This window comes from Portunus trituberculatus, chromosome 11, assembly GCF_017591435.1.
Source record: "Portunus trituberculatus isolate SZX2019 chromosome 11, ASM1759143v1, whole genome shotgun sequence".
Classification (NCBI taxonomy): Eukaryota; Metazoa; Arthropoda; class Malacostraca; order Decapoda; family Portunidae; genus Portunus; species Portunus trituberculatus.
In genome coordinates, this window is record NC_059265.1 from 5,962,388 (window position 1) to 5,968,154 (window position 5,767).

The 5,767-nt window shown below is 43.2% G+C and overlaps 1 long non-coding RNA gene across 1 annotated transcript; it reads right to left on the bottom strand.

Moving 5' to 3' along the window:
- Positions 1 to 1,399: 1,399 nt before the first annotated feature.
- LOC123502468 lies at positions 1,400 to 3,972 on the bottom strand. Its single transcript, XR_006674108.1, has 3 exons — positions 3,739 to 3,972; positions 2,455 to 2,657; positions 1,400 to 1,678 (listed from the first exon to the last, which is right to left on the bottom strand). It is a non-coding gene; the product is annotated as an uncharacterized LOC123502468 (long non-coding RNA).
- Positions 3,973 to 5,767: the final 1,795 nt, after the last annotated feature.

Below are 5,767 nucleotides of genomic sequence, written 5' to 3' on the forward strand. Positions count from 1 at the left end.
GCAGGGTTTTCAAGACTGTTTCTCCACTTAATAATTACAGAAATCTGTGTCATTCTGCCGTTTATGAACTCTTCAAAATCTCTTCTCTCTCATCACATCTTTCTCAATGCCACAAGATGCTGCAGGGTCTCAATCTCAGAAATGTTCCCAGTACTAAGGGTAAATAGAATGTCATTCTGCCTTTAATCTCTCTCTCTTCTCATCTCTTCTCTCAATGTCAATAAAATGGTCTAATGGTACAAATCTCAAGGTAAAAATGTGTCCCAGTACTGAAGGGGTTAAAATAGTGAAGACTTGCCATTATCTTCTGCCTCTCATAGACTTTCCAATGTCAATAAAATGGTCTAATGGTACACAAATCTCAAGGTAAAATGTGTCCCAGTACTGAAGGGGTTAAAATAGTGAAGATTGGCCATTATCTTCTGCCTCATAGATCTTTCCTATGTCAATAAAATGGTCTAATGGTACACAAATCTCAAGGTAAAATGTGTCCCAGTACTGAAGGGGTTAAAATAGTGAAGAATGTGGCCATTAATCTTCTGACCTCTATAGATCTTTCCTAATGTCAATAAAATGGTCTAATGGTACAGAAATTCAAGGTAAAATGTGTCCCAGTACTGAAGGGGTTAAAATAGTGAAGAACTGTGCCATTAATCTTCTGACCTCTATAGACCTTTCCTAATGTCAATAAAATGGTCTAATGGTACACAGAAATCTCAAGGTAAAATGTGTCCCAGTACTGAAGGGGTTAAAATAGTGAAGAACTGTGACCATTAATCTTCTGTGATCTATAGACTTTCCTAATTCAATAAAATGGTCTAATGGTACACAAATCTCAAGGTAATGTGTCCCAGTACTGAAGGGGTTAAAATATGAAGACTGTGACCATTAATCTTCTGATGTCTATAACTCTTTCCTAATGATCAATAAATGGTTTAATGGTACACAAGTCTCTCTCTCTCTCTCTCTCTCTCTCTCTCTCTCTCTCTCTCTCTCTCTCTCTCTCTCTCTCTCTCTCTCTCTCTCTCTCTCTCTCTCTCTCTCTCTCTCTCTCTCTCTCTCTCTCTCTCTCTCTCTCTCTCTCTCTCTCTCTCTCTCTCTCTCTCTCTCTCTCTCTCTCTCTCTTTTATCTTTGAATATTTGTTAACTTGAAAAGTTGTTTAAAAATAATTTGTGAAGTTGAAATTTCTTAAAATTTTGCAAAGTTGAAAATTCATGTTAATATTTATTGTATATTATAAATTGGTGTTAATTTTTATTTCTGGCCTGTTATTGTTTAGAGTGAGTGTGGGAGGTTGATGGAGGCAATATTGGTGTGTGACCTAAGCCAGCCTGAGGTGACTACTGACTAGTCAGCCACAAATATTCCCAGGAAAGGAAATTCTCCAAAACAATAGAGATTTCTTCACAATTTATTATTCAATCAGGACAGCTCCAGGTACAGTGACTCCACCATAAGGAGGTGGTGGTGGTGGTGGCGGCGGCAGGCGTTGAATGGCAGGTGGTCTGCGATGAATCTTTCACTGGACGGAGCCGGCGATAGTGGTGGTGTAGCAGGTGGCCGGAGTTGGTAGGGTGACGGGGAGAGTCAGTGAACGCGCCGTGGGAAGCCGGAGTCCTTCTTTGATGGTGCAGGACACACGGGATCGCTGCAGCACGCCCTTTGAATCACCAACTCCTGTAATAGACAAAAATTATACTATTACCTCCACATGTACACCACGTCACACGGTTACCATGGCACACTAGGCGGTGGCGTAGTGGATAAGGTGGTGAGCCTTAAAACACTTGCCATTTGTCGAGTCGTTAAAAGTTACCTACATGTCACCATGACACCCAGGTTCTAGGTGGTGACACCCATGATGAGCTTCGGGGGATGATACTGCGCCACTGAAGGGCGAAGCTGAACAGCGCTTCCCATACACGTGTGCCTACAAGCGCTATAGGCCTTAACGTAAAAAAAACCCTACAATACGCACTTCACTGCCTCAATCAGCCTCCTCCCTCGCCCTCCGGTCTCATTTCACTTGCATTCCAGTTACACCCTCTCTCTCTCTCTCTCTCTCTCTCTCTTACGTAGCAACACGGTAGCATAACGGCTCTCTCTCTCTCTCTCTCTCTCTCTCTCGCAACACGGTAGCATAACGGCTCTCTCTCTCTCTCTCTCTCTCTCTCTCTCTCTCTCTCTCTCTCTGTACGTGTCACGGTAGCATAACGGCCCTTTCTCGTTATGACACACTCACCCCTTCATTCTCACATCTCCCAGGCCAGTCATGCCAGTCTCCGTAACCCACACCACGTCACACCCCCCTACAACTTCCCCACACCCGATCCTCACACCCATACAACAATCCTGCCACACATTCGTCTACCTGGTTAGTTGCATCTTCCCTACCGTTATTTGCCGTTTCTCGTCGCCAACCCGCCATTACGCAACACATTTACCTCACTCACCCACTCAACCAACCATTCTCCCTTAGCAGCAGCAGCAGCGGCGGCGGCGGCCATCACAGTGCGCGATGCAAGGCAGAGTCCTTCCCTGATCTTGAAACGGTGGCGGAGGCAGAGTGGTTAGTAGTGGGCGTTGTCAGTGAAGACAGTGCAAGGTACACAAAGCTCATTACCGCTGTGTAGTCAGGCCTTTGGATCGTCAACTCCTGTAATGGACAAAAATTAACAAAAAATTAACTTATCCCTACAGCTAATATGCAACATTGCCCTAAACACTCCTTCACTGCCTCAATCAGCCTTTCACTCTTCATTCTACGTATTCTTGATACTACCACCACCAACCCCACCACCACCACAAATCGAACGAGTTCAGCAATTACCTAAATCACTCTTGAACCTCAAACATCTACGCCCGCTTACCACTTTACCACTTTAAGAACTAATTTCAAGAATATATACCCAAACTTATCGTTATACTACCACATCTCGCTTCTAAATCACGTACCTTGAAACACCGGCCCCGTTACGTTAAGAAATCATGTCCACTCATTCTTTTCGCCGAGGTAGCCATTGTATAACTAGGGAACCAAAACGACTCAACCGAAATATTTTAGCCTCAAATAAAACTTACTTAAGGAGTTTTATAGTAACGCGACACGTTTAATCTCTTCAGCACCAAGACGCTTTTTCATGTTCCTTTCGTTAGTACTTGATCTTATACAACTTCAGAAACTTACGCGAGGAATTAAAATAGTGAAGACACAGGCCATTAACCTTGTGACATCTATACACGCTTTGTAACAATAGAATTATCTAATCGTACACACGTCTCAAGGTGAAAATGCGTCACAGTACTGAAGAGGATAACTAATTCTTCCTTCCTACACAACTACAATGACCACGAAAACACTTCACTTGCCACGGTCATTACCCAAATCTATTCTGAACCCGTTACTCTAACCGCACTAGTAAATGAATGACCAAGTAAATTTAACACTCATACGTAGCGATGGTTCCGGATACATCCTACATAGACACGCAGACACCGTATAGTTAACCTTCCATTAGACACAGTATACGTAGCGATGGTTCCCGATACATCTTAGACATAGACACGCAGACAGACACCGTATAGTTAACCTTCCATTAGACACAGTGCACATCCTACACATCATGTTATCCTTTATCAATCAAAATTCCTAACAACCCTCTATTGACTGACTAACAACTTCCTATCACAGCAAGTCAACGCCAAGCGCACGCACACTACACTATTTATTTACATACACTACCAATCTCTCCGCTGTGCTGTGCTGTGCTGTGCTGTGCTGTAGATCAAGCTTCCCGTTGCTATTACCGCCGATACTGCACGTCACGCCCAACACCAAGACACACACGGCCACTGGGCTGCGTAGACTCGAGGGGTCGGTGGTGGCGTGGAGACTGGAGGGATGTAGCGGGCGTGGTGTCTGAAGTACTACTGCTCTCCGAGCTACTGACCTTGCTTCGTTCTCGTCTACCCTCCCCAAAAAAAAAAAAAAAAAAAAAACCCTGCCGATAAGGAAAGAGCAATTTGAGGCCAAACGAACATTATGAAACGCTGCCGGTGAACCGAACCACTGGTCCACCACCCGGATATAAACTAGCCACGCTCTTTAACGCCTTCCAAACCAACCGTTATTACACAAACTCAATTGCATATGTTTGTTTTATCAATCATTCTTATCTTCCGTGTAGTACTTAGAATAATACAGGATTTTTTTTATCATTTTGTTGCAACATTTTGAAGCTTCCTTCGTTGTAAATGATTATGATAGTGTGGAGTGGTGGTTGTTGGTTCGGAGTTAGGCAGCAGACGAGAGGCATTAAGCTATTCTCTTAATGAACCCCCAACCGGACAACATACCTTGAATTGTACTTGACCATTTGGTTGAACAGGGTCCTTTGGAGGACCAAGTTAATACCCAGGGCTGGGGTGACCCCGGCTTCTGAAATTAACCCGGATAATGGTGTTGTGTGATGATGTAGTTGTTGATGATGTGTGTTTTTAGTGTGTGTGTGTGTGTGTAGTTTTAAATTAAATGTTTAATTGAGTTTAGAGAGAGAGTTATAGGAAGAGTAGAGTAGTTCCGATAAATGATAAAAAATAAACAAATAAAACAATAAATCCCAAATTTAAATAGTATATATGTAGGTGAAGTAGTATAGTGAAGGAGACAAAAAAATAATCCCAACAAAAATAATAATTAAATAAAAACCCAACCTCCTAACCACCAAATAGGCGATGGGTAAAGGTGGGCAGTCGTAGAAAAGAAAGATTGGTGGGGAGTTCTTAACAATTTGTTGTGAAGGTTTCTTCTGCTGCTTGGTTTCCACAGGGGAGAGGTGGCGGGTCTGGCGTCTTTCTGTTGTTTTTTGTTCAAGTGTGTGTGTGAAGTTGTTGTTGGGTTGGGGGTGTTGTCTATGGTGGGGTTGGTGTCTTGGGCGGAATAACGTGGTGTTGTGTTGTGTGTGTGTGTGTGTGTGTGTGTGTGTGTGTGTGTGTGTGTTGTGTGTGTGTGTGTGGTACGTGAGTGCGTGCGTCCAGCGAGCGCCTACATTATACTAAGCCTTATCGTCCCACCACCACCACCACCACCACAGTCGTCAACAGGGGGCACCTTCACAAATTTTAAACACAAACTTTTTCCTTAAAACGTGCAAAGGACGAGTGAAGAAGCGAGTGAATTGTGTTTTGTGCTGTAAGGACGAGTTCCTGTGCGTGTCATCATGTAACTCACGCCTCGGAAAGTAGTAGTAGTAGTAGTAGTAGTAGTAGTAGTAGTAGTAGTAGTAGTAGTAGTAGTAGTAGTAGTAGTAGTAGTTGTAGTAGTTGTGGTAGTAGTAGTAGTGGAAAGATTGTTTTTGGTAGTAGTAGTAGTTGTAGCACCAGTAGAAAGATTGTTTTTACAGTAGTGCAGTAGTAGCAGTAGCAGTAGTAGTAGCAGTAGCAGTACCAGTTGCAGAAAGAGCTGCAGTAGTAGTAGTAGCAGCAGCAGCAGCACTGAGCAGCAGTAGTAGTAGTAGTAAGAGTGTGTTCTAGCAGCAGTAGTAGTAGTAGCAGTAGTAGTAGTAGCAGTAGTGAGTGAGTGGCGCATTACAAAGCAGTTAATCCCTTCAATACTGACACACATTTTTTAGGTTGTAGTGCGATTTGAGTATTTAGTTTGCGTGAGGAAGGGTGTATGAGGTCAAAAGATTAGTGGTCAAACACCACCAGTTAGTAAGCAGAATGAATATGTAAACACGTCCTGGTACTGAAGAGGTTAACCATCAT